At 33.8% G+C, this 12,578-nt stretch overlaps 1 protein-coding gene across 2 annotated transcripts in view; it reads right to left on the minus strand.

Annotated features, from left to right (window-relative positions):
- The window catches only part of MGAT4C (MGAT4 family member C), a 719,810-nt gene that overhangs the window by 631,893 nt on the left and 75,339 nt on the right, over positions 1 to 12,578 (minus strand). The gene's annotated exons all lie outside the window — the stretch shown is intronic.

A 12,578-nucleotide genomic window follows, 5' to 3' on the forward strand; every position in this document is an offset into this window, starting at 1 on the left:
CACACTATTTTCAAACTAACTTTTTTAACACTGTATCTTAGATATTTCAATATCTATTCAAACACATCCAAACATACTGTTTATATACTTGTGATAAAAGAACAACAATTAGTAGTTTATATAATCTTCAGTCATAGAATAATGCACTTTAGCAAAAACTGTCAACTATTAGTTTTTATAGTTAAAACAAGACTAAAACAGTTTTGCAGGAAAGCAAGGAGAAAGACCGTAAGGAGAATTTATGTCAGGTGCAATTTGCAATGATAGATGTTATCATTAAGAAAATAAAATTGTATAAGTAAGGAAGCCAAGAACTTACTCAGCAGAAGGCAGGTTTATAAGGTTTAATCCTGAATAGAATACAGCTGAAAAGTGAATGTTAGGGGATTAATTCTAAAGTAGATTGTCCTAAATTAATGCTAAGAAGTGCAAGAAGTCATTTGCCAAAATCAAGAATCGGAGCATTTGAAACATAGGAGCTATCCCAACACTGTTGAATTTTCATCTCAATTAATTTATTTTTGTCAATTTTATTATTAAGAAAACCTGAGTTTTCTTGCCTGCGTGATCAGCAGGTTAAGCGTCTGCCTTTGGCTCAGGTCATGATCCAGGATCCCAGGATTGGAATACCCAGGTGTTGGTGTCCTGCTTAGGCAGCTCACTTCTCCCTCTTCCTCTGCCACTCCCCTTGCTTGTGGTCTCTCTCTCTGTCTCTCAAATAAATAAATGAAATCTTAAAAAAAAAAAAGAAAGCCAAAATTGGTTTTAAAATTACCATGTTAGACTCAGGAGGATGGCATGCATTTGAAAAATAAAAGATTAATCTCATGTTATGAGATTAATTTAGGGCTTTTAAAGCCCTAAAAAGATGTTATACATCACTTTTACCTATCTAATATCCATGAAAGCATTCCCCCAAATGACAGTAGAGTATCTATATTAGTTTTTCCTCAGGTGTTGCCTTTTGTTTTCTTTGCAATTTAAAATATTCAGTCTATACATACTTCAATAACTGGTATCTATTGTTGTTCCTAATAGCACCTTTAGAAATGACATGCTTTTGCTGTTCAACCAGAATTTGTAAAAATAAATTACCTCTCAATTTTTTTGAGATTAATCATGATATAGTTTCTTTGTTAAATCTTAGGTGATTGAAAAATAAATCACATGTGCCATAAATATCCTTTGAACCACAAGCATTGCAAATTGACATTACAGTGTGGATTTTTCATCTTGACAGCTTATTGTAGGAGCCAACTTGCCCCAGATTTTCTTTAAAGAAGAACAGGATAAATCTGGTCAAACATAAAGAATAAAATGAAGTACTTGTTTATTGCTATAAAGAAATCTGCTGTGGATCAGCTTCCATTTAAGATTTATTCCAATTCTACTGGAAAGGTTGGAAATTTCAACATAAAGATTAGCAGTAATTTTGCTCTTTTCAAAGGGCCAGAATAAAGGGACTTTATTTTAGTAAAAACAATTGTACCTCAGTTGTGCGAAGGGAAGGAAAACAAATGCAAGAAGAAAATCATATATAGTCTTTTCAGGGCACAGATAAAAAATATATTTTTCAAAGTTATTTAATAGTGCTTCTGCCAATAAAAATCTCAATGCTATAATCTACACTTGTTTTGTCAATGTAGGAACAGGGTAAAAGGAATCACCCTATTCTAAAATGCTTAGTCCATGAAACAGTATCACAATGCAAATATGTGATATGCTGCAATAACAAAGGTAAGATGGGTGATTTTATTCTTAAAAGTTTAGAAAAAATCATCAGAGAAAGAGTACTCCTGATGTTTCAGAATGCATATATTTCAATAAAAGGAAACTTCAATAAAATATTGTTTTGCTTTTGGAGCGAGAATTAGGTTCTGTATATGCTATGGTCAGGAAATGTCTTAGGGGCAGGGAATTAAAATAGTACATCAAAGTAAATATAGAAAAAATTTAGGCAGAAGCTAAATTAGGGATCATGATTATGATCCTCCTCTCCCCTTTTAAAAGTATTTTTATTGTATCAGATAATATTTAATAAACTATTATTGCATAAGTGTTATGCTTGTTCTTCAGTTACGTCCTCTCCTCCACAACAATCCTAGAGGTAGGTTTTATCCATTTCACCTTAGATATGGGAAAACTGAGGAAAAGAGAGAGACAATAATTTGCTTTTGGTCTTGTAGCTAGTGAGTGTCAGAGTCAGGAGTGAATTGAAATTATCTGACTCCAGTGGCTATACTTTGGTTCCTGGATAGATGGTCATGATAACCATGCGTGCAGAACTTTCAGAATTTCTAAGAAATTTTCATGCCTCTGATTTCATTTTCCCCTTATAACCTTATGTTCCATCTGTGGGATGGCTGCTGTTCTCTATAATAGAAACACTAAAAATGCGTCTGGCTTTGAGTAGTAATTTTAGGAGTGAGTAGGTCCAGAGTTTATGATAAGATCAGCTGAGGCTCCTGATCAACTGCATCACTTAATCAGGCTTCTCTTACCGCCCTGTAGAAGGTGTTATTGTTTTTTGTTTTTTTTCTCCCAAGAACACACTCAAATAAACCTCCTGCATGTACATGTGTTTCTCAGAGTCTGCTTCCAGAGACTCTGACTTAAAATAATAGTTTCAATATCAAACCAATCTTCTGAATCTTTAGCTAAATCTTTTTGGTCTCTTTAATAATCTCTTGCTATTTTCCTCTTCTCAGTACGTTTTTTGTTTTTTTTTTTTTTTAGTTTTAAAAGATTTTATTATTTATTTATTTATTTGTTTATTTGTTTATTTATTTATTTATTTATTTATTTCAGAGAGAGATGGAGTGAGAGAGCACAGGCAGGGGGAGGCAGAGGGCCAGAGGGAGAGGGAGAAGCAGACTCCTCAATGAGCAGTGAGCCCATGTGGGGATAGATCCCAAGACCCCAGGATCATGTCCTGAGCCAGAGGAAGATGTTCAACCAACTGAGCCACCCTTGTGCCCTATCTTCTTCTTAGTACTTTGATTTATTTATCCAACCCATGAAGCATATTTATTTTGTAGATTCAGTTTTGATATTCTGACTCATTTTTGGAGACTCTGGCTACAGTATCTTATTTCATTGGGTGTTTGTGATTTTTTATTATAAATTTGTATTTCTTTTTTTTTTTTTAATTTTTATTTATTTATGATAGTCACAGAGAGAGAGAGAGAGAGAGGCAGAGACACAGGCAGAGGGAGAAGCAGGCTCCATGCACCGGGAGCCCGACGTGGGATTCGATCCCGGGTCTCCAGGATCGCGCCCTGGGCCAAAGGCAGGCGCCAAACCGCTGCGCCACCCAGGGATCCCATGTATTTCTTAAAATTTAACTCATGGGAATTATTTGTGGCTTGGACTAAAGAGAGTTCCTTGCAGAGAAAATTCACAATTATTTCTGCCAGGTGACTAGGGGACTATACCAAACTAGGACCTCTTTCAACTGTAGTGTTGCATTACAGTCTTTCACATTACATTAAATAAGGTAAATTCAGGCTATAATCCAATATAAGGGTTGGTTTTTAGCTAGGATTATTTTTCCCTCTTATTCAGCACTAGGATTTAAGATAAGAGTATCTTCTTATATAACCCTCAGTAAATGTACATTTACATATTTTTTACACTTACATCCAGGGACTAGCTAATTTGGTGGACCCAGCTTTATGATGGGATTATAGTCTTTTAGCCTTCCTAATTTAAGAAAGTACTTAATTTATCTCTCTATTTTCTATGCTCTGCAAATCTATGAAAACTAAAACTCAGGTTCACTAGAATTTGCAATTGCTCTCAAGATGGAAGCTAGGATCAGCATATTGCTTATGACTTTTCATTTTCTCCTTTCATTTAGTTTTGCCTCAGAGTATTCCTTACTTTCTATTCTGCTCATCAACAAATTTAAATGTGTTAATCTATTCAGCATTTATAATCTTTCCCTAAAGAGATGGGCAGATCACTTACTCTGCCCTCCTGCAGAAATTCAAATCTCTCCCTCTAATCTTCACCAAGTATCTTCACCTTTAACATGTGGTCCTTTTTTTCACTAGCCCCGCTAGCTGAGATGAGTGAAAACAAGAGACCTAAAAGCAGAGATGCTAAGTCTTTGATTATTATTTTAATGAAAGGTATGTTACTGATATAACAAAGAGTGGGAAGAATGGAAACATTAAATTGCTCTTCCCCCTCATTCAAATAATAAGTATAATTACTCCTTTTGGTAGGAGAAAAGAGTTGAACAATGTGTTGGAGAGAATCCTTTAGACCCTGGTGGGACCTAAGGGGTTTTATGCACTGTCTTTTCTGCTCATAAATCAGTAAAAATTAAAACAGAAGTTTAATCAGTATTTACAGAAATTACTAAAGAGTTTGGGGACCCATGAATGAAGGATGCATTTACCCTAATCCTTTCTGGGACAATGTGAAAAAATATCCTTTTAGGATTCCCTAGTACCCCAGATAAAACTGAAGCAAGGGCTGAGAGGTCTCTTTGCTGCTGAAGAGGGAAAAGACAAGGCAGCCACAGCAAGTCTCATGTGGTCCCTGGGTAACACAAGAAAGCAACAGGATTTCTTTTTGCCTCTGATAAGGCAAAGACACCTGGCTGAGAGAGAGAAAGCAGGCAGATGTTGAAGAGATCCATGGTCATGATGAGAGGAAATTATAACAAAGAGCAGTGTAAGGATGTGTGTCAAGAAACCATGTGGGAATACAGAAACCTCAACAGATGCCATCGTGGTGGGGACATGGGACATGCTTGTACATTGCAACAGATGTCAATCTAGGACAAAGGAAGGATGAAGTCCAGATGCCTCACCATCTGATATTATTGCATTTTATAAACTTTTCAGAAATTAAACCCATCCAGGAAGAAAAGAAAGAGGAGGGAGAAAGGCAGTTTTGATCTGACTGAAAACCTAAGCCTGAGAATACTTTCAAGCAGATGAATTTACTTAGAATTGATTCAGTTATCTTTGTTTTTGCTACCAAGCAGAACCGGAACTCAAAAGCTAATTGTGGTTATAAGAAGAAAGAAATTAAAATAATTACATTTTGTCATCACTTGAATTTTAGAGCCTGAGAATATGTAACCACAAAACATCCCCTTGATCTCCACAGGAAGAAAACAGTGCTCAATTATGTAAAATAGTTGACAGCTAAATTAGGATAGAAACATGTTATTAATTGATAACCCTGCAAGCAGAACTCTAGAATGGTAAGCGTGGCAAATCAAATGGAGGGTGAGAAAGTTGAAATAGTATAAGTAAAACAACAAACGAAACACACACACACACACACACACACACACAAATTCTCTTGAAAAGCTGGTTATGAAAGGATATAGGAAACAACAGACAGTTAAAAGTCATAGCTAAAGGGATATATGAGGTCAAGTCAAGGCTTGTCTTGCTTAAGATTACAGGTATTAGATCATGTCTGACTGAGCAGAGACAGTGTGTGGTAGAAATCAAGATGCTGAGATGCAGGACACAGAAGATCCAGAAGTGCGGTGGGAGCAAAGAAGCACACACGAAGGGAATGGATTTGACTTGGAGCAGCACTTTCCTCATGGTCGTGAGAAGGGAGGGCAGCAGGTTAATTTTTAGATATGGTAGCAAAAATATTATGGGGTTACTATCTGATGCATTCTTGGTAGGGATTGAAGCCATAAACTGAGATTAATAAAGAGAAAAAAGAAGTAATAAAAGATTTAAGTAGAGTGGCTAAAATGTGATTTTATTGTGTGAAAAAGCAAAGTAAACTTTCTGGAGAAACAGTTTCTTGAATGCATCGCGGAAAGCCCACTTAAGTGCAGTGAGAGTGAAACTATAGTACCTCCAATCTACTGTTTGATGCTTAGCTCTTGGGATATAGGCACAGAGAGGGGTTTGTCCATCGTTGCACTCTTTCAGTGGTGTGAGATTAGTGCAAAGAAGTCAAGAATATTTTTTAAAGGAGTAATATGAAGTGGCCAGAAAGAGAAGGTGGATTATTATTCCTTCTATGGAGGAATAATGTGAAAGTAGAAGGCAGTGAGACAATTGGGGATCAATGAATTGGCTACCTCCTCACCAAAGTTACTTGAAATGGTGGTAGCTGTTAGGGTGGTCAGCTGATAAAATGATCAGTTATTTGAATCAAGTAACTAGGAGATCTATAAATGTCCAGTCTCGGAAAAGGAAGAGGGAAGACAGTAGGTAAACCAGAGAGTCTGAATCTCATAATCAAAACAGGGAGCAGAGACAGGAAATAATGGAAAGTCCTAATCATAAGGAGCCTGTGTTGTATGGATTTTATTTAATTTTCAGGCAAATGGAAGTAGCTTTGAACGTAGAAAATATCTCCTTTTTGGAATGGGCTTCCTTGAACAAGCCAGTCAGAAAATACTCAAAAAGACTGGGTATTAGTTATATTATGAAGAGCCTTCAAGATATAAAATATTATCTTATCTGTGAAGTCTCTTCCTACTCCAAGATCTCTTCTGAATCCTCTTTATCCATTCACCATCCACATTTTCTTTTTCTCTCAAGTTTAATCACTAGCAAAATTGTGTCCTCAGTCTCTCCCTTGAATGTTTCTCCCACTGTCTTGTTCTAACTAAAATCTGGTTCTTTCCTGATGATACTGCTTCTTCTGTAGACTTAATAAGGCTGGGGCTCAAAGTGTGATAAGTAGCCTTTTTGTATTCATCATCCTATTCCAGACAAATGAATGTCTTTCCTCTATAAAACACTTCCTTGGCTGTTGTCTCCCATGTTGCCTCCCTTTGTTCTTTGAGGATATTAGCTCCTGGCTCACTGCAACTATCTCCAACACTACTTCTTCAGCAGTAAACTCAAGGTCCTAGACCTTTCCATTCTTCTGGAGCATCTTAGTTCCCACTCTAATTTCAAAATCACTTCTGTGATCATATCCATGACTGTTGTTACTAATCACTGCTGCTCTCCCACAACCTCAATTTCAAGTGTATCTTACCAAAATGTTCTATCTTTCCAGCTCAATCCCTCTAAAAGCCCAACTCCAACAATGGTTTGAAGCCAGTGAGACCTTAGTATATTTCCTTATCTCTCACCTTTGATCCAACACCCAGACTTCTCTTACCATCAAGCTTAAATTTAATTGCTATTGTAAAATATCTCACTTAAATAAATGCAACATCCTTTGTTTTCTTTTTTTTATCCTTTGTTTTCTATCACATTTCTGTTTATTCTCTTAGCTAAGCCACAATTACAGTTTAATCCAAATCTCCACCAGCTGCACATCTAAAACTGCACCATTGTACCAGCCTGAAAGAAACCCCAAACCAGCTGGACTAGCTTTAAACTTATGAGCATTAACTCATATTGTATTTTTATAGTCCATTCACTCTTTTACTCTAAGATTTTGTTGTACTGGTTCCCTTTGCCTCAAATTTTCTCCTGCTCTCAGCTTTGACCATTCTTCCTATTTCATTGAAGAAAATATAGAAATTGAAGAGAAATTCCACCTACCACCTCTTCCTTCACATCTGTTTTCCTGCATTTGTACTTGAATACTCTAATTTCACTTCTATCATCAGGATGGACTGTACTCCAACTAAAATATAAGTTTTCCATTGCATACAGAATCTCATCTCCCTTTTTTTCCTCAAAGACATTGCTGTAGCAGTTTCCCTTTTGTCTTTTTTTTTAATTATCAAATACTCCTAATCAACTGGAGCATACTCATCAACATCAAAATAACATGCAGTTATGTTGTTCAATTAATAAAGAGAAACTATATTGATACCACTTCTCCTAGCAGCTATCACCTCATTCTAAGTATAAAATAAAACTCCCTGAAATAGCTGCCTTTCTTTATTCTTTGAACGTCTTTCTTCCTATTTTTCTCTCAAATTCACTACATCATGTATTAATTGCCAAAACTCCAACAAAACTGCTCATTTCGCTGTCACTATTGATCTCCATACTGCTAAGTCCAATGGTCAATTTTCTCACCTTTTTTGATGTATCAGAAGCAGGTGGCACCCTAGATCATTCTAGCTTGAAATACTTTCTTCACTTGGCCTCTTTTCTAATCAAACACATGCTTGGTTTTATTCCAGTCTTCTGGCTATCTTTCCTTAGTCTACTTTTTTGTCTTGTTTTGTTTTTAAAATATCTAACAACTACATAGTAAGAACCCTAAGATTCAGTCTTTGAACTATATCATTCTATTGATTCCCTAAATGACTTTACTGAAAAATCTTCAACTGATCATTGTTTTCCCTCTCAACATGAAAGTTAGAATCTTCAACTTGATCTGTAAGACCATTTATAACCTGATTCCTTGCTCCTTCATGGACCTCATATACATCAACACTTCCTTTAGTCAACCCCAACTCCTCCTCCATAATCTTCAAATCTGCCAGCTACATACCCACATTAAGGTTTCTGCCCTTTCTGTTCCCTTTGCCTGGATGCTCTTCCCACATACATCTGCATTTCCTTCAGATCATTATTTTTAAAAATCAGATTTTCAGTGAGACATTTCAGCCTACTTTAACTACAACTGTTATCCTATCTCCTACACTTAATATCTCCCTACCTTGTCCTTTTCTTTTCCTTTAGCACTTTTTCTTTTTCTTTACCACTGCTTAATGTAAGAAATAGTTTACACTGTTTCTCGTTTATTTTTGTTTCCCCACTAGAATAAATGTCTTCATGATGGCAGGGATTTTTGCCTGTTTTGTTTACTGATAGATCATAGAGCCTGGACACATAACATATGCTCAGTAAATATTTGTTGAGTAAATGAGTAATGTCACTTATTCTATTTTATAATCAGTGTCAAGTATGAAATTCAGTAGACATTAATCAAACTTCTACAAGAAGTGTGTTATTATTTTTCAATTATGTTACTGCTTTTGAAAGTCAGGTTCTATACCAATAAAATTTCAGATTTGATTACTAACAGAACTAGTGTTAAGAATATGACACCTACTTTTGTGGATCTCAACTGTAAAACAAATGAATAGAACAAGACTGAACTTATTCATTAGGTTTTTCAGGTTGAATTGCTAGCCTGCCACAAAATTAGCTAATCCTTAGAATTCTCACTTCTAAAAATGAAGAGGTTAAGACAAAGGATTGTGGAAACTCTTTCATTACACAATTTTATTAAATGTCTATCCACATCTAAAGCAGAGAGGGAAAAGAGAAAATTAAGAAATTATGTTCAATTTTGTATTAAACAAAAGTAGGCATAAACAAATGTCAGTTATTGTCATCATGGTAGTTCTGTTAATCTCCTTAAAAATGGATTAAAAAAAGCAATAAAGATTTTTTTTTTTTGCAATAAAGATTTTTAATTCAACTATACTCCCCATGTAAAATAAAATAAATCTTGTGATTGAGGCAAAATCTTTTGGAAAACAAATAACCTGTGAATGGTATAAACTTAAGTGCAAAGCAAACATTTGCAAATTGTTGTACTCTTTTCCAGAATATAATAGTACAATAACAAGTATATATTTTATCTATGGTTAAAGAGTAACTTTCAAAATTAAATACATATTTTTAAACCCAACTTTAAATTTAGTCAGTAGTATTGTAATAGCATTGTATGGTGATCACGGTAGTTACACTTGTGGTGGTCATAGCATAACATGCAGACTTGTTAAATCACTATGTTGTATACCTGAAACTAATGCAATACTGTGTCAACTAACTTCAATAGAAAGAAAGAAAAAGAAAAAAAGAAAAGTAAGGAAAAGGAAAAAATGAAAGAAAGAAAAGAAAGTTAAAAATCAATCATTAATTTTTTCAGATATGGAAATTCAAAACATTTATGCTTTTAATAAAATTTAAATTAATAATATATTCTCTAAATTGAAAGAGGCCATTCCTTATGAACTATCCATAGCTGAAAGACTTCTCTATAGACTATAAGAAGCATCAGTTTTTACCTCCAATTTCAAAACTGTTAACTGATTCACAAAAAATATTTTTGAAATAACAGAGATATTTGATGCAAAATATTTAATTTCATTTTATTAAGAGCCCTTCATTATTTCAATCCCTTTCCAAATTACTTCAGACAATATTGAAAACTATTCTAACTCATAGAAACAGAGAATGGCAACAGAGTGCTGGTTGCTAATAGGCATTGTGGAAAAAGTGGAAAAATGGGATTGATAATAGAGACTTTTATTAGAAAAATTTAAACTAGAATTGAAAAAGATTCTGTAAAATGACTTTTTAACTGAAAAAAAAATGGAAAGACCAAATATAAGCTTTTATTAACCAGAAACAAAATAATGTATTCAAATAGTATTAAAATTTTTAAATGTATATTTTGAAATTTTAATACTTTCTCCTGTAATTCCCCAGTTTATGTGCATGAGTATACCTGCACAGAGAATCTCTTATTCTGCCTATACAATGTAAAGCCAATGCATGTTTTATTAACATTCCTATATTAGGCTTCTTGCTTTTAGAAGTTTTCATAAAAATTTCAGTCTTGATGGTCTTCTACAGAATAATTATCCTTCAAAAGGACATATCAATCTGGTTTTATTCTTAATTACCTTAAGGAGAAATAAGTAATTTTGACACATAAATTTGGGACTTGTTATTTGGATCTACATAGTTTCTCAGTCAAGATTATTGCCTCCAGAACCATTTAATATACATGATACTTAAAACAGTATCATACTTAGAATATATTTCTTTTCATGATAAAAACATATTGCATACTTTTTGCAAAACAGTAGCTAAAGAAAACAAATCTTGGATAAATTGAAAAAAAAAAAACCTTTTGCAATGAGTTTCTCAAAAATGTAACTGTCAAATTGCTCTGTCTTGTTCTTAGGTTATGTTTTAGAAATGTTAAGTTAAAAACTAGCAAACCAGTGTGTTTTATTGGTACCATTTAAAATACCCAAAGAGTAAACCGCACTTGAAGATTGTGCTATATAATAGGCTAGAGGCAAAATAAAACTTTCTTTTAACTCAGGATACGAAATGATCATCCAGGAACAGTCCTTGAACTCATGCATAGTAAGTATACAGGAAAATTTCAGAAATTTAATAAACACAAGAATGGCTGTGACTGTGTACAATGATTCATTTTAATTTTCTTCCTATACAACTTGCTGAGGTTCCCACATCATTTAAGGGCTCTTCCAATCCGGAGAGTCTGCACTTCAATAAAACGTAATCCAGATTACAAAATATAATAGGGAACCAACTATGAACAAGAGGGTTGACTTCATTCATTCAGAGTTTTCCAACTATATATTTAAAAGTTAGCTAGTATAAGAGCTACCATTAAAATCTTTCCTGTAGCCCATTGTAATAAAATGATCTTCATTTATTTGAATACATATATTTTTTATTTTGTAAGGTTTATCCATTTATTTAGGCATTGATAGTTAACATATACAGTTAATCTGGGTTCTCACTTATCCTGAGTTTATTCTTATCCATGTTGTGTTACTGGGTCTCCTTCTAGGCTTAAAGTTATTAAGGATTCACATATTATTTACCTCATACTATACACTCATTTGTATGAATTTTCTGAATCCTACAAAAGAATAATAAATACTGGTTGATTAAAACCAACTGGCAACATAAATCTCTTGGCAAGTTCTAGTGGCAGATTACAGTATTTATCAATAAATTTTTCCTTTCCTCCAAGTGTCTTCCAAGGCTTGGTATTTATAGAGTATACTTCTGTAAAGAATTAACGTTAAATATAGTCATGCAAACTTAATTTAACCAGAGGAAAAGTGACAGGATGTCATTTCTGATTGTAGCCTTAACAGAATGGCATTATGTGTTTCTGTTTCCACCTTGTTTCTTGAAAATGCCGTACCACGGTTATCCACTGTTGCTTCAGCCAGATTACCAGAATGAAAACACATGACCAAAAACCTGTGGTCTTAAATTTAGCTCAAAATAACCTGGCTGAGATTTATGATCTGCAGACCACTGAGGTTTAAATAAATAATTATTTTAAGCCACTGAGGTTCTGCGGAGGTTGTTATGCAACATTAACATAGCAGAAAAGTAATACTCCCTAGCATAGAAAACTAGCATTTATTCAGAGTCTTAAGTAAAAGTAAGACTATAAGGGATACAGAAAGATAGTAAACACTTTAGAAGGTTTTTAATAGTAAAAACAGCATCATATCTTAAATCTTCCATCCTGAGTAAATGGTGTTCACAGGTGATGAATTATTCTTAAATTCATGGCTATGAAACATTAAAGGTATTTTAAAAATGTCTCAGAGACTAAAAAGTGTAACACCTTACCTATAAATACATAGATTACCAACTAAGGGAAGAGCTCAATTATACTAAATATTATAATTATAATAAATAATATATAAAATAATTATTTGATTAATACAATGTATTAATATCATATAATATTTCATGTAAATAGGTGTAATTCTCAGACACTTTCTGGCTTCCATTCAGATACCATAAGTACAATATAGAGTTAATACAAGAAGTATTTCTTCATAAACAAGCAGAAAAATAGCCATATTATAAAACTTAAAATTTTAATATTAGAGGTCTATTTTATACAAAGAAAATAAATTCAAG

The sequence above is a fragment of the Canis aureus genome, chromosome 13 (genome assembly GCF_053574225.1).
Source record: "Canis aureus isolate CA01 chromosome 13, VMU_Caureus_v.1.0, whole genome shotgun sequence".
NCBI lineage: Eukaryota > Metazoa > Chordata > Mammalia > Carnivora > Canidae > Canis > Canis aureus.